Source organism: Ischnura elegans, chromosome 5, assembly GCF_921293095.1.
Source record: "Ischnura elegans chromosome 5, ioIscEleg1.1, whole genome shotgun sequence".
In the NCBI taxonomy this organism is placed as follows: Eukaryota; Metazoa; Arthropoda; class Insecta; order Odonata; family Coenagrionidae; genus Ischnura; species Ischnura elegans.
The window spans coordinates 75,199,454-75,221,601 of NC_060250.1; the positions used below are offsets into that span (position 1 = coordinate 75,199,454).

At 40.5% G+C, this 22,148-nt stretch overlaps 1 protein-coding gene across 2 annotated transcripts in view; it reads right to left on the reverse strand.

Annotated features, from left to right (window-relative positions):
* LOC124159078 (protein scarlet) overlaps positions 1-19,030 on the reverse strand; it is a 220,434-nt gene extending 201,404 nt beyond the window's left edge. Inside the window, exon 1 of one of the 2 annotated variants that reach the window (XM_046534605.1) lies at positions 17,333-19,030. The gene's annotated coding sequence lies outside the window, so the exon portion shown is untranslated. Of the gene's footprint in view, positions 1-12,303; positions 12,468-17,332 lie in introns of those variants that run through there. The other variant, XM_046534606.1, reaches the window with a different exon arrangement.
* Between the last annotated feature and the right edge of the window lie 3,118 nt (positions 19,031-22,148).

Genomic DNA, 22,148 nt, shown 5'->3' on the forward strand with positions numbered 1-22,148 from the left:
GCGGGCATTGATTTCATTGACATTTGTGTGTTTAACTCGACATATACGAACTGCTTTCAGGCATTGATTATTCCATCCGCACGAGCTCATCTTAGAGTCGATATTTCAAAAATGTTAAGATATAAACTAATTGAGATGAATAACTGAAAAAATTATTTGAACAATTATAATTGTTTTTTTTATTACAGCGTAGAAAAAGATACCTCAGCTGTGTACTTTACAAGTTCACAAACCACTCAGCCATTATAAAGCACGAAGAAATGTTACGCGTTGTTAAAATGTCTAAAATTTTCCCGTTCTCCATTTGCAAGACCTTGGTATATTCACACTCAACTGTTATGGTACGGAGGCACATCTCTTCAGAGCCATTAACACAAAAAAAAACATTTTCGAAGAAATTGAGAGAAATATTTTAAAAAGTCACTCATACTGGCGTATGAAAAAGCGAGGACAAAATTTTGACCATGAAATAAAAATTATTACGTTAAAATAAATTGAAATTTGTTTTGAAACATAAAATAATTTTATTATTAATTATATGTTATTATATATTGCTATAGTTAAAATATTACACTAATCGTGAATGCTTTTTGTTTCGGTTCTAGCGTCACCCTAAGTGGATATTATCGTTTTTTTTTCAGAATTTGGGGTAAAAAATGCAAACTCAAAAACTCTTGTACTTCTAGGATCGTTGGCTATGAGTCACTGCTCTGCTAAAGCGCGATGTTCCATACATGTAAAAAATTCAATTAGACCCTGGCAATGGATTGTTGGCTGTATAGCAGAAATACTGTTCATAATAAACTGCCATGACCCTCCTCAAAAAGTGTTATATACGAGAATATGATAATTCAATTCATATTATTCAACCTTTTGAAATATTCGCAGCGATCCTTTTCGCTGATTGGAGAGCTTACGGGGAATAAGCTTCAGGCAAACCATTAAATTGGTCGGGTAGCCAACTGTGAGGTTGATGAATGGGAGTGAGGATATTTCGAGGTATATGGGGTTTGTGGTGAAATTGTGGACCTTTGGCCTTGTGGGATCACTTTCATGTGGTGGCTATAGGGTGGTAGAACGACATGGATATACTGATGATGAAACTTTTTTTTACACGGATCCCTATAATTTTTTGGTTGTGGCTAGTGCCGCTGAGGGGTAACCTTACATCCTTTCTCTGGCACTTAAGAGCAGACAGATAACAGTAAAATTTGTTTTTACCTGAAATGTAGTGTTTATGGCACTGTAGCGGCGCAATGTCGTTTCGTTGTACCAGGGCTTATTTAGATGAAGAAAATACATCCAGGACATATAGTAAAACCACATATTCTTTACAATTTTAGAAGCTTTGTCATTTTTAATCATGGAATATTTTTCAGTTGTTGATTTATGTTTATCCGCCAATCCTTAGCAAAATCATTAAGACATCAAGTTTTCGGACGCCTCTGCAACTCCTATTAATAATCTAAATATACCAAACTTCTAACTACTTATCTTTGGAAATACGAAAGTTAAGGTAAAACCTCTAGTAAATGAACTGTAAATTCTGTCGCTATAAGGGGTATTACCCTGAGAAAATAAATATAATAATATTATTATTATACCTTGATAAATGAAGAAAAAGTGAAGAGAAACTAATCACCATCGTCTCTCCTTGAGGGGGAAGGATTAATTTCTCATGACATTGACATTTTTGCTTTTGAAGTTCTTTTTTGTCAACGCTTCAGTGTCTATTGAGCCTCAGCGTAAGGCTGTCCTCCTCTCGCAAGATTTTTTCCTCGGGCTTCGGAAGACATAAGAGAATCGAGGCAAATCACGTACGCCATTCTGTCCCCTTTCAGTCGCTTGGAGAATTCTCTCGAAGACAATCGTTACGAGTCGTTTTTCCATGAACGCCTCTGAAAGCAGAATAAATGATGTTCTGTGCGCCAAAATGTGATGGTATGTGCATTTTGCGTTCAACACTGCAATCAAAGATAACTTTATGGTGATACTAGTTCATTGACCATTGTGATAAAAATTATCTCGCAAAAAAATTCTGGAAGGAATGAAAGGTAAAGGAAGACCCCGAATGAGTGGCGCAGGAAATGTTATTACGGATTAAAAAGAGGTGAAATAGGTAAATATGAAAAGTTTATCTGATGAGAGTGTGGAGTGGATAATTGCGTCAAACCAATCTTTGGATTACTGGCCTGTGATGGTGTTGGCCAAAAATTTCAATTTCTTATATTGCTTTGCGCTTCCACGGAAGGTTAGATTTGGTTTGTTGTATCACACAAAACTTGCTCAATCTCGCGTTGATTCATAAAATTTCCAACAACCAGAAACCAATTTTATGATCTTGGTTTTTACTTCATCATTATTTGCTTATTAGGGTGAATATTGTACCAACATTTTAAAGTTATGTTTACATTTATGCTTATTTTATTCTGTATAAAATAACACGCTCACCATACGTTGTATGCCCAATTATTGCTATGATGGCTACCTACCGTAAACTAAGGTAATGGGCCTAGATTTCATGGTAAAATGAAAAAGAAACAAATTAAAAGTCCATTGTGTTGAGCGTTTTCATTTGAATATAACTACTACTTTCTTGAAGTGACAGAGTCTTTTCCATTTATACAATTTGTTTAAAAATGATCATGGTTTTTATTGGCAAAAAAAACATTATTTGTAAACTTACTGGACTTCATCAGTGGCGTAGCCAGGTGTGGGGTCCGGGGGGTCCGAGCCCCCCCGAAATATAAAATCTTAATCATTTTCCTTCATAAAAGAAAAGAAAATATTGAGAAATCATGAATTTAAAAAATATTTCTTCAACAATTGAAGTTGTTTCGATTATGAAAAGTGTTAAAATTAGTTTAAAACCCATTACTTAGTATCCTGTTTTTCTAAAATTTCCCCCCCTGGTTTTGGACCCCCCCGAACGAAATTCCTGGCTACGCCGCTGGACTTCATTGTTTACGTGAGTGGCCCCAATCGGATATCCGGTTGGCGGAAAATAAATGTTCTCTTCTTTGCGTGCAGTTTCGGCGGCTGGCGGGTATTCGTGCATGGGCGTGTGAAATCCCAGGTCGAATTTATTTTTGATGGCGGTCGAATTGTCATGGACTCGAAGGATCGAGTGACGTGTGGTCTATCGAGAAACAAAAAAAGGAGATGATTGATTTCAGCGCACCACAAACGGAGGGATGAGCAGATCACTGGCTGCTTTTAAAACGTGACATTCGCTGACTTCGCTACTCCGTTTCGCCAACGGTTTTTCTCTCTTGCCATAATGCGAGGTCGGGAAACTTTCACTCGTTTCTACTCGAAATATTTCCATCATCGACTTTTGGCTACCGACGGATATCACATTACGGATTCTCGTCTTGCATCCCACCCTATTCAAGTCTCCCACCTTGTTTTTATTTATCGTGTCTTGCCCTCGTTTCTCTGTAATGTTATCTGCTCCCGCGAAAACCGATGCAGCGTAAATTGTTGAGCGACGTTCTCGACCGACAATTTTGATGTTCTCCCAGCCACCCAAGAGTGTCGCTAATCTTCGTAATGCGTTGTTATTCCTTTTCTCAAACCATATCTCATCGAACCAGCCTAATTATATGATTTTCTTTCTTATATGGGTGACGCACCCAATCCTTATGAACTACATAGAACCGAGAAGATTGTATCAATTGATGAGCTTCATGTTAACGTTATGCTTATATTCACTTTTATTTTATTCTAACATATATAAAATTTATTAATTAAATTCCAGCTATTTCAAAAATGAAAAATGAACTTATTAAATGGCGCGTGCATTTATATACAATTTGAATTGAATTGAGGGCAAATTATTTTTCGTTTCATTTTCTGATGCTCTAAATATGAACTTTGGAATATCTATGATTGCAATTTTTCAATTGGCTACTCCGAGAAAATTCGTAGCACTTTCTGTGTAGTACTCCGGGTTATTCTGAATGCATCTTCTCTAGGAAACGAGTATGCAATGAATGTTAGTTGATTTATGCCATTAAAGCAACGAAATTGAAAATTGAAATCTCAAATCACTCACATTGGCACGAATTCACATTCCCTTGCTTGGGAAGTTTCTTTTCAACTTGACCGACATGGGGAACTAACTTGATGACACCATTAAGCAACTCCAGTCATTTCTAAAGGAGTAGACAGATATATTTTGTCGCATGAATTAATGATGGATATGAAAATGATGTTCAATTCAGTGTATAAAAGCCCGCTTAATTTTATGTGACTGATGTTCTTTTATAGGCAAAAGGGATTGTCATAAAGTACCGTACAATTATGCTGGTTTTCCCGAAAAAATAAACATTTCACAAAACTCCGTAAGCCAATTCCAGCGTGGAGTTTGTGGAATTTCACGTGTTATCTTGTTAAGTGATTTAAAACAGTCCTACTTAATCTAGGCTGAATTTATTTTTATCATTGATGTTTGATTTAAAGGTTTTGCCTTACATGCCTTTCTGTTCATGGCGAACGACTCGTATTGTGTATTCTGTGGAATTGTGTAAGGAATATTCACGAATTGTCTTCCGCCGATTTTATTCAGATTTGGTAGGATAGTAGTGTTCCATAATATAAGCACGTATGCAAAATCCCCGTGCCCTCAAACCCTTTGAGCCGAGATATCTGCGTGTGTCTATTGCTAAATGTGAGTCTAGGCGGTGGATAGCAGGGACCAATGTTTCATTAATGGCTAAACTGTTGGAAGGTCAATGAAGTTCTTACCTTCCCAGTGAGGCGCAAAATATATGCTTGTGTTCATCAGGAGAAAGAGCTACACCCCGAAGTGATAAAATATCCAAAGGTAAAGGGCACTGCTTTAAATTTTACGAACTTATGGTCGCGTTAAAAGGTGTGAAAGAGAATGTATCGGTATGGGTAGCCATTAAATACGAGCCAGGCGTTATTGATCCTTAAAAGAGAAAAAATGTGAAAGCATTGATTTAAATTAGGGGTGAAATTTTCCCAGCAGCATGATAAAATAATTCCTTCGTTACCATCCTCAGACGGCAGAATAGAATGATATTCTTCGAATATTATCATAGGAATGATAGATAGGTTGTCGTAATTAATTTATGCAATTCCTTGTTTTGGTAAAGTCTCACTAATATACTCACGAATTAGTGGATGGTCCGTTCCATTATCGAACGAGCAAGAAAATGATGAGCTGGATAAATGCCATTCTCGAATAGCGAACGGTTGCAATGGTAGTCTTAATTGAAATTATGTCCAAATGTGCTTTAATATCTCCGATGATTGGAGCTGTAACTGATGTATGGTACGACTCCGTTCAAAAAATATACTTATTATTTTCGCTTTAAACAAAAATTATTATTTATGATGGAAGCTGGTGTTTGGAAATCCAAATGCAAGTAAATAAAATTCCTTCGAATTAACTCTGTGTAAGTATTCACTATCATGAACGTAACAATATTTCAATACCTTCCGTTTCAAATTATATATTAGTGTAGAATGAATGAGTGATAGTATTCTGAAGAAGTTTCATTTTGAAGAAAATTAGCAAAGTAATCGTTTTTATGAAGCGTGTGTATTTTAAAAATCCATTATTTAATTCTTTAAAATTAAATTAAAAACGGAAATTATTGTTTCTTCCGTAAACTATGACAAGATAAGTTTTTCCCGGGTGTCATATTCCCATTTTCCCAAATCTTCGTCGTCACATAGGATCTCATCTCGAAAAAAATTGCGTTTCTGGATGAACATGAAGAAACGTTTAAAAAACGTAGTTCGCCTTTAAAAATCATAGGAGACTTGCTATCCCTTTTCTAGAATCAACTCTAATCACTAACGCGTGCCTCTCGGGAAAATCTAGGGCAGATAGCGTGACGTATCTCAAATATGGAACATTCAAGAATACGAGTCACGACTGCATTTAATGTCATTGCCCCACGAGACGCAATACATAGATACCAACCTTGTGAATTCACCACCAACCACATGGATGCAACTCCTCCCTATATGCAATCATCGGCTGTCCGTGCCATTTCAACAAGAAATATCTGAATTTAGGGAGAATAGGTGCGTAGAGAGCACGTATCTGATCACGCAGTGTACAAAAATTTAATTACGATAGATAACACGCGCCTCCTTCTTCCCGTTTTATTTGCGGTCGTTCATGGTCGGTGACCTCATTATTCAGTGCATTCGAGGCTGTAGCCCCATTGCGGAGTACGACGAACAAATTGAAGGTTTGGAAAAAGATATCGCATCTGGGGTCAGATATCGGACAACCAATGGATTAAATTACTGGGAAAAGTATCGCGAAGGCAGTACTATTATCTCTCTAATTTTGGTCTGTAACTTACTCTATTTCGAGAATATTTGTTTGTCTAATAGATTTTTTTATCTAATGTAAAGTATCGTATAGGATTTCAGTCCGTCTGTTGACTTATCAGAGCACCGAGATAATTACTTTTCCTCAAGTGCTTGTTCTATATCCGGACACTCCCTGCCAGTAGCCATGCCAATAATCCGCTTCATGCAACGCATGGAAGCGTGGAATATTTTCTAGGAATGGATATACTCCCTCTCTTAAAACACAATTACCGATTCTTTACTGTCGGTGAAAATGCTCCTATAGTCCAATCTTCAGAATAAGTTATGGACTGCTTTTTTATGTTCATGGATTTAGTAGTGATTATTAAGTCACCAGGCTTAGCAAGTACGAAGTAAGTACACTTACGGCGTCGCACTTAAGAGAAAAGGAGTTATCAAAACACTGCGATGAAGTTGATATGCCTTGTGAAAATATATGAAAGAGAGATGTTACATAGCTCGTGTTAGACCACATCTAGTATATGAGTGGCCATTGGGAACCTTGGACAAAAGATTGAATTGGCAGCAGCAAGATAGAAGAGGAATGTGAATGCTTTGACAACACACTGCTCATAGAAGATGGATAGGGTAGTATTCATCTAGCATGAAGCCGATTACATAAATATTGGATTCGATGTTCGGAATGACACTGATATATAACTACCTAAAATATTCTTTATCTACATCTACACAATATCTTGCGAGCCACCTCTAGGGTGTTTGGCAGGGGGGATCAATCACCAGCATGCAGCATGCGAGAGGACCGCCACGTGCGCACCACACGATCATTGAATATTACTCGTAATAACAACAAATACGCGCACATTCATGATGAGGCAAAACTAACAAACCACTATTCTAAATATACACTATGCTAAACTAAAGGCAAAACTAAACTAGCACACGGATAGTAAATCCTATAGCGTTATTAAACTGAGGATTCAGCGGAAGTCGTTTGTCACTGATTTTTGGAATAACTCCCAATTACGTCTATCGTTAATGATATCTTGAAAAATATGCTAGTGAGTTGGTACTCTAAATCTTACATTACCCCTTTTTGCTCTTATTATATTCACCTTTTCAATCCAAAAACGACTCTCGGTATTTCTTCATCATTCGGAAGATCCCCTGAGGATGATCAGCAAGTCGCGGATCGAAACGTCGGGAGACATGGACGACATCAACCGGTGGAAAACCCGGGAAACATTTCTGCGACTCTCGTTATGAATGCAGAGTCTGGTTCTTTCACGGCGAAGAATGGCAGAGAATATTTGTCGGGTCTTGCTCCGGGTAAGGTCCTCCATATCTCCCTCAAACGTTTCTACAAACGACTCGCCTATCGTCTTCTGAAATTCAGGAATCCAATAAATCATGGAATCCAGGAATTCATTGGATTCCTGAATCCCTATAGACGATGGGCGAGTTGCTCGTCGAAGCGTTGGAAGGTGATATGGAGGACCTTACGCGGTGCAATACCCGAGAAATCTTCACTGCTACCGTTATGAACACTGCCAATTAGTGAAGTTTAGAATATTTTCAAGGACCGATTCCATAAAAAAATGTCCTGCCCCTTTTTAACGCAATAACACTCATCGTAACATGAGAATTAAAATGAATGAATGAATACCGACCTAAGAGAAAAGGAGCAGAAAATGTACCCATAGGATAAAAAAATAGCTAATACGAACACCACACTATAAAAAATGACATTTGAAACACTAAGCATTTCAAAATTGGCCCTTATACCCATTGGAGGCTACTCAATAAGCTTTACTTGACGCTAATGCATACCCTCCTCACCAGTCATTCCTGTCCCTCCTATACACGTGAATCCGAGCGGAAATGTACCTTTCGAGTTGATATCTTCAGTAAGCCGTGACTCAGTGCCTTCTACATAGTCAGGGTTACACTATTCAATTTGTGGCTGAAATTTAATATTTTTTTTCTTATGCTACGACATCTGACCTGAAGAATTTTTAAGATCTTCACTTGGTGTTCTGAATTCTTCCTTCACACACTCCTCAATCACATATCTAGGGCACTTAAAATGAAACCATTCCCCGCACTTGCCTCAATCCACTTCGTTTTCCAGCCTTTTCTTACACTCGGACCACTGCGCACTGTGACCCTCCCTGACTATGGTTAACGGATCGACTTCCACGTAGGGATCTACGGTAAGGAATGTCCGCTCTCCTCGATGACTGGACAAGCTCTGATGTTGTTTCATTATTGCTAATGTCGGTGGTGCTCAACAGATGAAATGGGTTTTCTTAAAGTTGAACGCGATGGAAATCAAGATAATTTTAATAACAATCAGCCCAGTGACTCTGAGACTGACATAATAACCCCAAAATAGATTTTTAAGGCCGTTTTACACGGTACACGGAATTGCGCAATCTGACGTACGTGCGAAGGCGCAATCAAAATTGCGTCGTGTAAAGCGGTGAATTGCTAGAACACATGCGAGAATGCGTGGATGCGAGACGGCAAAATAGCCCCTGTTCTAGTTTAGTTCATGCATTCGCGCAATTCCACGCCATTTTAGAAATTAATGCAGCTCTAACCTGCGCTATTCCGTGTCCCGTGTAAAACGGCCTTTACAGGCGATGGAGGTAAGAAGGAGGGGATAATGAAAGCGGAGAGGACACAAAAAATTAATACTCACGTAGGTTTTAGAGCATTAGTATACGTCTAAGGTGATTTTTGTTCAAATCTGTGATTCAATATAAGACAGACTACAGGAACAAAGGGGATTAATAAAATACTCAATTTTCTCGCGTTAAGCCTTAATTCTATCTTAACCCTAATATGTACCACCTTCATTCTCTGTTCCAGAATACATATCCTAGCACTCCTTGTCACTTGTGTTTTCGGTGACCCACTCGAGCGTGTAGATTAAATTTAATGAATTGAGGTCATTCATTGGCCGCAACAGTTGGAGAGCGTTTTAGCTCTGAGTGTAGAAAGTTTAGCTGTTGTTTTAAGGGTCTCAGATTCAAACTCGGATGAACATTTCGGACTCTTTCAAACAAAAACCCTAGCCCAGGGAACAAAAAAAATGTCCAGGGAAAGCAGCTATTTTCCCTACCCTGGATTTGTGATATCCTCACGCACGTAGCTTAGTCTGTGAAGAACTCTCTCCCAAGCGAGCTTCATATTGAATCAGTGATTGATAGTGTTTGACCCTTCCAGCGCAATTACCGACGTCTGAATAAATCATAAACGAACTTGAAAGTCTAAGTCTTAAGCTCTGAGTCTTTGAAAAAGTTTTTGCAAAATGCACATTCTTGGCTTCTCACTAAAGAAATTTTAGAACAAATATTGTTATAAAATATTGATGTAAATGAATTATAAATACTATTTTCATTGTTCTTTTTCATGTACGCACATAAGCTTTGTTAATATATATTACCAGGGTAACACAAAATTAATTACACTGTACGTAAAGCGTAATATATTTTTATTTTGGAAGGTGGCCTTAAATAGGTTATCCTTCGAGGCTACTTTATACTACTCAATTTTGCTATTGTCAATTGTGATGTGAAGTAATAAAATTATTACTATTATTGACCATAAATAAAATTTAGAACACTCCATGTGGTTTAACTGCGTTGCGTGGGTGTTAACTAATACTGCGCGATTGAACACACGCTGGAAATTCAAGAGTTTTGAGAGAGCCGTGGACTAATTTCAAGTCGCTTTAATTTCCCTCCGACCGCTGACCGCCCAGGTGTCGTTGCGAGTCGACTGCACCCAAGTGCGCCCGTAGCAGAGTGTGTCACGCACCGTGGGAATGTGGCGATTTATTAGCACAGAGTACGTTGACGAGTGTGTAGGAGGACATGGGTGATTAGATCTGAGACGGATGGTTGTAGCGTGAGGGACGTCGCAAACGACGTGTTGATGGCGGAGTACCCTCCGATTATTTATCTAAGCGTGCGTGAAATCACTCGAGCCGCGAAACACGATAGCCATGAATAGAGTTATGCGCGGAAGTGAACGTGAGAGATTCCGTATTCTATCGAAGAACGCCGCAATGTTAATTTTATACCACGAATATCGGTGTCAACGCAATAATAAAATTTGCAACACTTTAATTTAGATAACTAGTTTATGGTTGGATAGAACGCGAGAGATTCCATAATCTATCGAAGAACACCAGGCTTTTAATTTTATTCTACGAATATCGGTGTCAACGCAATAAAATTTGCTACAATGTTGTTTAAGTAACTAGTTTATGGTTAGATAGATAGAACGCGAGAGATTCCGTAATCTATCACCACGCTGTGAATTTTGTTACACGGAAAGCTATGTCAACGCAATACAATTTGTAATATTGTCGTTTAAATAACTATTTTATGGTTAGATATTTCAGTAAAACTATTCGAATGCTAATGAATAGGACTCTAATGATTTTCCTTCACGAGAAAATTTATTCACCGTTTTTCCCGTTGAATTACGAAGCATACGAAAAAAATAGTAGCATTCCGATTTGTATGAAAGAACACAGTATTGATTTCATTTTTTGGTTAACTTGGACAACGTTTTTCATAATTTTGATGCCTTTCAATTAGGCACCGCGGCTGTTTTTTTCTCTCCTTAGCTCCATCAAATGCTGTCACATTAATTTATTTATCATCCGAAACCCTAGTTTACAGGGTAAAAATTTGGAAACACCACATATTCGAATATTTTACCACTTTTTTTTTTCAATAAAAAAACACATCCAAATCGCACGGACTTCAGAATATTTTCATTAAAAAATAGAAAAAAAGAAAGCATAAACAAAACAATTCATACACTATTTGTGTTTTCGAAACACTAAACACTCTGCAACGTTAATTCTCTTTATAGTCATATAATTTCATTGCCTTCAAATGGGATAAGTAATCAGATTTCTGCCGAAATTTTATATACCCATAAAAAAACACATCAACTGCTTTTTGTATCACTCCTTGTATCACGATATCTCGCCGCGTAGAATGTTGAAATTGAATCTACACATAATTTCCTTTGATATAGGTGCACATATTCCAATAATGATCCTCGGCCAAAATACATTAATTATAAAGCACTTGGTTTCCGACGAGCTCTGTTTAATGTCACTCTGGTTCGATGGAAAAATATAAATATGCCTTTTTATTTGTCTACTTCGTGTAATAATCGAGTACTCCGTGCCATTTTTGTTCACTTCTGATTGAATATTAAGTCTAAACCTAGCTATGTGGTTGTGATATTTCAATTTCAACTGCGTTCAAATATTTAAAATGCGAGTAGATTATGAAAATACACGGAGTGAATTTTTAACAAAATTTAGCCTTTTTTCAAACACCCTAAACTATTTCATGCAACCTCAGTAGACGTCAATCCGTCTCAAAAATATTTGAATCGACGCGTTTTCGGCACCGCTATTGCTCCCTCGAGTTTTCATCGAGTTCGTCGTCGAATTTTTACGACACTAGTCCTTTTTCGTTTTTGAGGACACGTAAAAATTACTTATGCGTGGAAATGGAAAACCTTATTCCATGCATACATTATGATTTCAAATGATCAACTTCAATTTTTAAATTAAGGTTTCCGCGTCTATTTATGACAATCTAAAAAGGGTAAAAAAACACTTTTTAAATTCCTTCAAAAATCTCCGGTTCAACATAAATCCGCAATAAATTCGGCTTACGCTTTTGAATCTAACTGTCGGATTGGGTTTTTCCTCTATAAAGTCTCAGGATTATGAAATCAGGTGTGAAAAATAAAATAATCGCAATGGAAAATGAATCGTTATCTACGTTGCATTATGCATGATATTTCCTATTTCTCGGTTGCGTCATGGCTGCGCTATTGCATGGTTGTGGCCGGTTATAAGAAAAAGGATATAGACGCTTTCTCTCGATGAATTATATTTCGAATTAGACTATTTTCTTAAATCACGTAAATAATGTATACCTGTTTTTTAAATAACTGAAGATCACACTGCATGGGATCCCGTGCACCCGTAGACCGGTGATAAATTTCGTCCGTGGAAACTTAGAGAAATCCTCTCGCTGGCAAGCCCGTCGCTCCGGTCCTCACGGCAGGGATGCCCGCGCGCGACAATAGGGAAGTGTGGACTGACGGGTGAGGGGAAATGCTAGCGGGTAGTAAGGATAGCGCGTTATGTAAGAGCGCTTTGAACCGTTTGGGAGTCAAGGCCTCCGCGCCGGAAGGTTTTTGGACTTGGAAGACCTAGAGAGGTGCATTTCCGTGTTGGAGCGGGCCGGTGAAATTTTTTTTAGTGGTTTCTATTTAGAGTCGTTTGTACGATATTAAACACGATTGCCTGTCTGAAGATGGATTTTTTCATCATATTTGGGAGCTCCTAAGAGTAGCTTGGCCAAAGGCGAAAAAATATTGATCGCTTCTTCCTATGGTTTAGTCGTGAATAGTTATGGCTTTGTGGTTTATATGTCATTTTGAAATGACAGGTGTGATCTTTTTGAGTTGCGATATCGTTTTTCTAGTCTAATGGCTGTGATGTTATAATTTTATTCGATCCTTATTGATATTAAAAAAAATTGTTCAGTTTTCGAATATTTAAATCAATTTTCTACTTAGCTTCTCGAATTAAAATAATTTACGTATGCATGCAAACCGTATCAATGGAGCTAAGCATACAGCTGTGACATTACCCGAGAAAGACTGACGTTATTAGCATCTGGGCAGCGGGCAGTGGGAGAAAGCGCGGTGAAGGGTAACCTTAGTGATTCATTATGGAGCACAAGTTGCTCGTAAAGAGGACTTAATGAACTTGATGAAACGTATCTTGGCTTAAAGTAACGACTGCGGCCTTTGCGATTCATTCATATCCTCATCAGAACTACCACCCTTGAACTTGCTTGAATGAGGTGGATTATCTAATGCCTCATAGACACATTGCGTAGCCAATGGCAGAAAAAATAATTTTCCTGGAGTGATTGTTTGATTAACTGCCAAATGGAGAATAGACACATTTAATACAATTAAAATTAATTTAAAATCTTAGTTGAAAGCAAAAAGTAGTTACTTTTAACATGTTTGACTTTCGCAAGGTAGTTAGCATTGAAAATGAAGACTTGGTGATCAAGTTATTCTCGCGAAATTGAGTGGTTGACGATATCAGTTGGTTTTGGCCGCAATCAATATTTATTCTTTTATAAATTGTTTAGTTATTGAATGAAGTTGTTGGTAAACATTTATTTAAAATTATAGGTAATATTTTGACAGTTAGGTTTTTTAAGGTAACGCTACCTGATCTAGTTATCGAACTAATTTTGTCAAGAGAGCCGTGGGTGTCTATATATTTCTCACGAATTATGGTGATTGACGACGATAGATGGTATTCTTAATTATTCTTACCTATTATAGAATGATTTTTAATGCATAAATTGTGTGATTTTTAAGTAGATAATCATTATGTTCCAAATTTTTTATACCAAAAATGTTCATTGTTTACGCAGGTGTAAACTATTAGCCCGTAGGCTCGCTGAAGGTTCTTTACCCATGCAATAGGGTGAACGTGTGTTATGTCCGCTTAACTCTTGACTGTGACTATGAGCTATCGCTAGTGCTCTTCGTCCTCCTAGAACGATCCGGTTATCAGCCGCAGGTCACATGCTAGTGGACTCGACATGGTGCGGCCGCGGACGCAGTCGGAATTTCCCGGTAGCCCAGCGTCCGAGGAAACCTGGGAATGGATGCCGTGTCGTGGGAGGCATTTAAGGCTACTCGCCGTCTATTTCCCGTGAGACTTATGTCGCGTCATCCGAGATCTAAGAGAGGAATCAACGCCAACGAACTGAAGCGTGATCGAATCGAATATTTTACGATTATCTGTGCCGATGTTGGTCCAAAAAGAACGTGAAATGCAATTCGCCGGAAATAATTTATGATTGAAATGAAAGGTGGTTGCTCTTTCCAGCAATTACTTAAAGCGTCGTACGCATACGCTGTCGAACTTCTGCTATATCATGCCTGAATCGGTTGCTCATATTCGAAATTATTTTCGTTGAAGCTGGTGGAAGTGTAGAGAGTCCATTATAATTGAAGAACTTAAATTTTGTGGAGATAACTTGCGATTCTTGTTGAGATAAATTACGAGAAGGGGTAAGACTGAAGTTAACTACATATTTAGTTGTTAAGAGGACGTTTCGCTCCCAATCGACCATCGGATTTTTCGTGTCTTACGCCTCTCGCACTTGTTTGGAAGTAATGCTTTTAAGTTGAAGTATTCTCGGTGTGTTAAGTAGACCCTGAATAATATTTATCCTCCTCTCAACTTTGAAAATTTTACCTCAATACCTCTCAAATGTAAAATTTAATACGTAAGAATAACGAAAATGTCGATAAATATTTATTCAATGTGCCTTGCAAATTTCAAGATCGCACAATCTTGAAACGATCGATAAGTCACGTAAAGTAAAAATATTTAAAAAAACACGACCGGTCGAACCGGGAGTAATGGCGTCCTCCAAAGAAGGAATTGTTTTCAAGCAAATGTCACGGAAGGCAGAGTAAATTGAAAACGGGGAATGGGAAGACAAAGCAATGGAATGATATCGGACGTGATGAGATGAAGACGCAATGAGCGAATGAAAAGGCATGCAGTGGGAAAATAGACTTGGGGAGCCAGTTGACAGCGGACAATTCTACAGAGATGGGGAACAGGCGAAAGGATCGTTATTTTAAGCCCTGCAGCCAAGAATTTCTGCCTGTTTAAAGTTATGGGGTGTTGCGAATCGGTAAATTCTTTTCTTTTGTCACTTCGCGGTGATTGAGCATGACCGTGTCCGTGTTTTCAACGTTTACTTAAACCTCTACGCGCGTCTCTCACCGCTAGTTTTATGACGAAAATCGCGGAACGAAAAGCATTCTTCGGGGAAATGCTATGAGTATATTTGCCGTGTTTGCAAAGTCTAAAAATAGTCTCTGGCGATTGAAAGTGTGAAGTAGTGACTTTATTCAGTTACTATTCTCTCTATCTAGCTTTCTTAGCGGCTCTAGTGGTAACGAATGTGTGTCATTATTCGAACCGGAGAAAAATTAAATCACCTTAAAAGGTTATTAAACTGAAGAAGATATTTTTTCCTTTCCTAATGTTTTTCGTCACGATCCGGAGGTATTTTTGCAAGGATGCCACGCTTACCTTGAAAGCCTCACTCACATCGGGTGCAGCATTGTGGACTGTCATAAATATTATTATTTCGCCTGAAATTACGTATGCAAGCTTCGTTTGGATTTTGATGGGCCATTGAAGCCTCTCTCTGGATGTGGGTCAAGTCATGGACGTAAAAAAAAATTGAAATTTTCCGTTCAAATCACACGGCCCGTGTTCCTGCATGAATAGTCTTAGCTTTGGTCCTATCCGTCAATACTGCCCAAAAAATAAACATCATCCCGTTGAACGTGTTAAAATTCTAAGCATTTAAAAAGTGACGTGCCGTGCCCTCGCGTCTATTTGCCCTGCGTCGTCGGCTTTCTCGCGAAGAAGAGCAGATGAAACCACAGTTCGAAGGGCGGCCTTAAGCATTAGGCGCGGGTCACGTTCGGAATGCCGCGCAGAGAGCCTGAAAAAAATGTCGCGATGCTGGGTGTTGGCGAGGCTAGGCGATTTTCTCATGTCGCCACGAGTCGAGGCCGTAAGGTAATGATTTATTCGCCGTTTTCTAACGGCCACCCAGCAGCCAAATCGCAATCACGCCCTTAGCCGGCCTCGGTGGCGGCGGGGTAAGGTCCTCGCCTGCCAAACAGAATGGTAAACATATATATTGTACTACTCTTGAACTTTTATTTGAATAATGTTTCGCGATTAATTAATGTGTTTCGCAATTAATTAATTAAACTAGTGGACAGTGCGATATTTTTGTTTATCATTCGATAGGTCGTTCCAAGATATTTGTCCGCAAAAATTTGACTTTATGCCAAGCAGAAGGTCGCTAGTTCGAGTATCGCCTGGATAAGTTGCCCCTATCTTGGGCAAGGGGGTGTTTTTGATCGTCCTACGATGTTTTTCGTAATATTTCCCGGTGTAAATTCTTGTGTGTGTTGTTTTCGGAGCGGTGAAGTGAAAAAAATAAAATGTAGTTAAAAAATCGCCCTTTGAAACTTTTTGGAGGAAAACGAGTCCATTACCAGTGTTGGCACATATGTCGGTCGATAGCGTAGGTGCTAGTGTGACTTGCGGGAAAAGCGAAGGGGAATGGCCGCGGGAAGTCAAAAGTCACCTCGTTTAAGAAAGGTGGCTGCCATGTTCCAAAATCCTTCTCTGCTCTCTGCCGAATTTATGTTAGTGTCTTCAGTGTTCTGCCGAGATCGTGTCTTTTTATTTTACGGGGTAAATATTCTTTCCTTTCCTTGTCCGTATCCTAAATATTCCCCCTCCCTCCGTTTTCACGGTCGATGATTACTATACCGTTACAGATGACACCGAACATCTTCTGAAGTAAGTGTCGCTGTCCCTTTCGGCTTCCAGGGAATGTTTACGGCCCCTAAAATACGGGTTTTTGTGAGACTAATTTTTTTTCTGCGAATGCGATGAAAAACTCTTGCTGCAAGGAAAAGCGTAGACTTGTTGGTGATTTTTATTTGAATACTTATAATGTGAGAAACAAATCTGCTGCGAAAGAAGACGATTTGAATTAGGCCTAGGGTATCAAAGTCGAAGTTTGCATGCGTCCTACGAGTGACAGAAAAAATCTCCTGAGAACGAGGAATATTTTCAAAGCCTGATCGCACCTCTTTTAAGTTGCCATGTTCCAAATCCCTCCTCTTCTCTCTGCCGAATTTATGTTAGTGTCTTTCAAATTCTAAGGTCCCTCGAATGTTCAAAGTTCGACTTCATACGTTTCGTTTTCCTGATATATTCGAAGATAACATCTTTTTGGCAATTCAAGTTGATCATTGGATTTTTACTTCTCCGTTCAAGTATATCAAACTCTTCAGTCATAAACAACATCCTTACCTCAAGTGAGGACTGCAGTTTCTCCAGTCACAAAAGGGCGAAAGTTATATGGTTTACTGTAATAGGGGATGGATCACTCGGTGTGGATCTTACGTCACTGATCCTCGAGAACCGTTGGGCGTCTAAACTCCTGCCCTCTTGAATGGGCTCTCGGCGATGTGTGAGGGGACGATTTATTTTTTGAAATCACCGCGCAGGAAGATAGAGCCCTCGCTCCAGGGGAGGGGGAAGGTCGGAGTGTTTATGACCTTCCTCCACGCCGTTCGATGATTCGTGGAGGCAAAGACTTCACGTCGCCGACGACCCGTCGGGTTTCCTCTTCCTGCTGCAGCACGGTTGGAGCGAGCCCGGGTGCGGGAACTTAGGGGAAAGAGCTGGCGACACCCTGGGGATACAACACTCCCCGGGATACGGTGGTTCTGCCCGTTGAAAAACTTGTGATTCACTCAAGGAATCGATATCACTTATGCTCGATGAAACAATTTGCACCCTGTTGAACACCAATCCCCTTTGACACTATTCGATAAGGTTCACCAAGGGTAAAGATGGTCCTGGTTATTGACCGAATCTAGGGTCAGGTACCATAGAAGTCTCCGAAAGCTCTGGATACAATTGTGTTAGTTCGTACGAACGGGAGGAACACTTAAAATGAGGCTGGTTTGCGAACTTATATCAGGTACCCTAGAAGTCGCCAAACTCACCGGATACAAATGTGTTCGTTCATACGAACGGGAGGGTCACTCAAAGTAAGGGTAGTGCTGGTTGACGAACTACTCTAGAAGTTGCTAAACACACTGGATACAATGGTGTTTGTTCTGACGAACGCAAGGGTCACTCAAAATAAGGGTGGTGCTGGTTAACGAACTAACCTCAGGTACCCTAGAAGTCGTCAAACAAACACACTGGATACGATGGTGTTCGTACTTAAGAACGCAAGGGTCTTTCAGGGTAGGGATAGTGGTGATGCACTGGACAGAGGGCGCCTAGGAAAGTGCCACGCCCCCTCAATTTGACGATGCTTGTGTCTACAAACGCTGTGATATTAGAGGATCGGATGTTGCTGATGGAGGGAAGAAAGTCTATTCGGAAGAACCACACCTTCACGCCCCCTCGATGTTATGGTGCTTTTGGCTATAAAAAAGAGGATAGTAAGATGGCTACTGGAAAGCGCCTAGGAAAGCGTTACACCTTCGAATCTTGTGTCCGCAAATCAAAGGATCACTCAGGGCTAGGGTTTTGTTCAAGATTACGTATATGAATCTTGGGATTCCTCTTGTTCCAACGTTTCTTTGTGGTTCTTAGAACTCCTTAACATGCGCGATAAGTTTCCTCATAGAAGTGAGACTCGCGCTGAGATTATAAAAGCAAATATAACCAAAGGAAGCACCTCTCCCAGTGAATGCTACTGTGCGTCTGTGATGAGAAAGTCTGGGTAGGGACGTTGCTAGTGCCTTACTGAACGGCACCCTCGGGGAGAAATGTCTACACTCACTTAGAAAATTGTGTAAGTGTCCGATATTTTTGGAGTGACAACACCTTTTGCTATCCTTCTTTTTCCAAAGAAAGCTTTTAAGGGTGTAATGTCCTGGAATACCTAGGGAATGCGACTTGGGCTCCTGTACTTTTTTAAGGTCTACTACGACTCCTCCTCGGGACCACTTGCTCTACACTCAGCCATCGCAGAGAGACTGATGTGTGGAATCTGACTTGACGTCTCGACTTGTGTGGGTAGGTGGGGAAAGAGAGAAAAAAGAGCCTTCTCTCTCTCTGAGCCTCCTCACCTCCACCCCGCTCAAAGCGACTTACCCCCACCTCTTTCTCCCCACCCTCCATCCCCACGACCCGACCCCTCCCCCCCTCACTCGGCCTAACTTTCCCCGTCTCCCACAAACCCCCCCGCCCCCTTTCGCCTCCATTTTAACCATCTGACCGCCACCTTTACTAGACGCTATGTTTGTTCTACGGCTCGCCAAGCCGTCACCATCGATACTATCAGCGTTCTACATTCTAATTGCGGCTAAAACGGTGAGCTCTACCCTCGCCTATACGAACGAAAGGAGGTTGGTTCTCCCAACAAGCGTTAAAGCTCTACTAAAACTTAAGTTACTAAAGCTGTGAAGCCGGTGCCTCTCGTGAAAGTAGCCTAATGCAGACACCCACGTTTTTATCACCCCTTAAATGTCTTCATTATCGTGCGTTCGACCAACGGAATGAGTTTATTACCTCTGCCTCGCGTGGCTTGCCTTTTCACATCGGTTCTTGCAAATGTGTGAGGTTTATACGTGACTATTTCCCGAAAAATATTATCGCTCGCCTAGCCGTTCAACCCTAAGGTTAAGCGAGATAATTGCGGGTAGGGCTCGCCCCGGACTAAGGCTCAAACGAATATCGAGCATTCGACAAAGGAAAGGGGACCAAATCATTACGTTCCTTTCGACGGACGGAGTGATGCACTTGAAGTGCCCTCCACACAACATTCAAGGAGGGATAGGGAAATCTGTAAATATTCTAATATAAGAATATCGGGACTAGCCACGGTGATACCTTTACGGAGTCACCCTCAATGTTTTTCTCTCAATTTGTAAATATTCTCTTCCTCAGCTGGGATTTAGATAGATAAAAAGCTAACATTCAAGCCACCACACAAACCGTATCATCGTTAATCCATGAGGATCTCCTGTCGGATAATCACTGCTAACGATCACCCGCTGCACATTTCACACTTTTCGGCGCCATATCTGACATCGCAATAATTTAGCTGCAAATAAAGTTGACAGCAGCAGATAAGTCAAGACTGGAAGCATTCGAAATGTGGTGCTACCGGAGAATGATGATAAAATGGATCGACCCTGAAAGTAATGAGGAAGTTCTAAGAAGAGTGGGAGAAAAGAGAAGTATTCTTTATACCTTAAGGAGAAGACGGGACAACTTAGTTGGCCACATTATGAGGAATGATGGTCTGATGAAGACAATCGTTGAAGGACAGGTGAAAGGGAAGAAGGGCAAGGGACGGCTCCGAATGAGTTACATAGAACAGGTTATAAAGGATGTAAAAGAGAAGAAATACGTCACTATGAAAAGGCTAGCGAAGAGGAGAGAGGGATGGAGAGGCGCGTTAAACCAATCTTAAGGCCGTTTTACACGGGGCACGGAATTGCGCAGGTTAGAGCTGCATTAATTTCTAAAATGCCGTGGAATTGTGCGAATGCATGAACGAAATTAGAACAGGGGTTATTTTGCCGTCTCGCATCCACGCATTCTCGCATGTGTTCTAGCAATTCACTGCTTTACACGACGCAATTTTGATTGCGCCTTCGCACGGACGTCAGATTGCGCAACTCCGTGTACCGTGTAAAACGGCCTTTAGGATTGTTGACTAATGATGCTGATAAATAAAGTTAAGATATCTATTTTAATGACGGGCCGTCGGAAATACATGACTATTTTAAGTCTAAAATCATAGACGTTCAATGACCACCGTCGGCCATTTAAAGTCAATGACCGTCCTTAATAAATGGCCAACGTTTGCCATATGAGAGCGAGCGTTGAGTAACGGATCGGAGGGTCACGCGTACACATTTTGGGGGGAAGCCATCGGACATCTCAAACACAATTCCTCGAAGCCCAGGAAAAGAATGCAGCCCTGGGAAAGGAACTGCCCCTCATCTTGAATTTGCGGTATCGCTTACCTCTGGTTTTGTCCGGGGAGAGCTCTAGCCTCAGTAGCACAATAGCGGATCCAGAGAATGGATATTCAATTTACACTAAATAAAATGGTAATTTTGTTCGAACTCCCACTATTGCAGGGAGGTCACCCTCCACGAACCCAACATAGTCCCCTCCCCTCCTTGTCCCTATCCTGGATCCGAAACTGATAACAGGCACAACCGACGAGTTGAATTATTGCTTGTGGGCATTTAAGATGCACAGTGGCGCCGACTCCATGGGGCCTGAGGGGGCCCGAGCCCCCTCAAAATTCGTTATGGGCGTGAGGAAAAAATGTGCCAGGCTTGTCGAATTTCCCCAGAGTGTCCAGATATCGAGATTCGAGTTATCAGGGTTCTAAATGCTTTAAAACTTAAAACTCACTACTTATAAAATTTCCCGGGGCAAGATCCCCGGTTTGGGCCCCCCCCCAACATTTTTTTAAGTCGGCCTCGCTGAAGATGCATAACAGTATTTTACTCTTTACAATTCATATCTGCCGTTCGATGACCACTATCGAAGTGGGAAGCAAGTGGCTTATTTTAACGAATTTCGATCACAATAAACATTCAGTGTCCATGCCTACTTGTGGATGGGTTTGTAATGTCAGTGTAAGAGGGTAGGTAGCTTGCGGTCTCGGGTGGCAAATTCGAAGGTTTTTTTTCCTTCGTTATTTGGGGCGAACTGCTCCATCTGGTTAGCTCTGCGGCCAACTACGCCTCCCTTCCGTCCCAGCCAATGAGGGAACGGGAGTCGAGGTAGGGAGATAGACAGACGGTCGCTGGCGTTTTTCTGCCGAGTGCAGCGTTGCGCTCTCTTTAGTTAACGAAGGCGGACGTGGTGCGTAGCATGGGGAGTTGGCGGAGGGTCGGCAGGTCGTGGCAGTCGTAGAAGACAATAGCGAGGCGAGGGCCGCTGGGAAATTGTGCAGGCAGGTCGCGGCGTAGAGGAGGATGAGCTTGTCGAGGAAAATAAAGGGAACGGAAGTTGTGCATTAATGATCAGCGCTCATTCAATTTTTCGCTTTTCCTCAACGCTCTTCTCATCGGCAGTTGCTATTTTTGTGGAAATTCTTGGTCGGCGGGTTTTTATTTGATTGAATGGTCGGCTT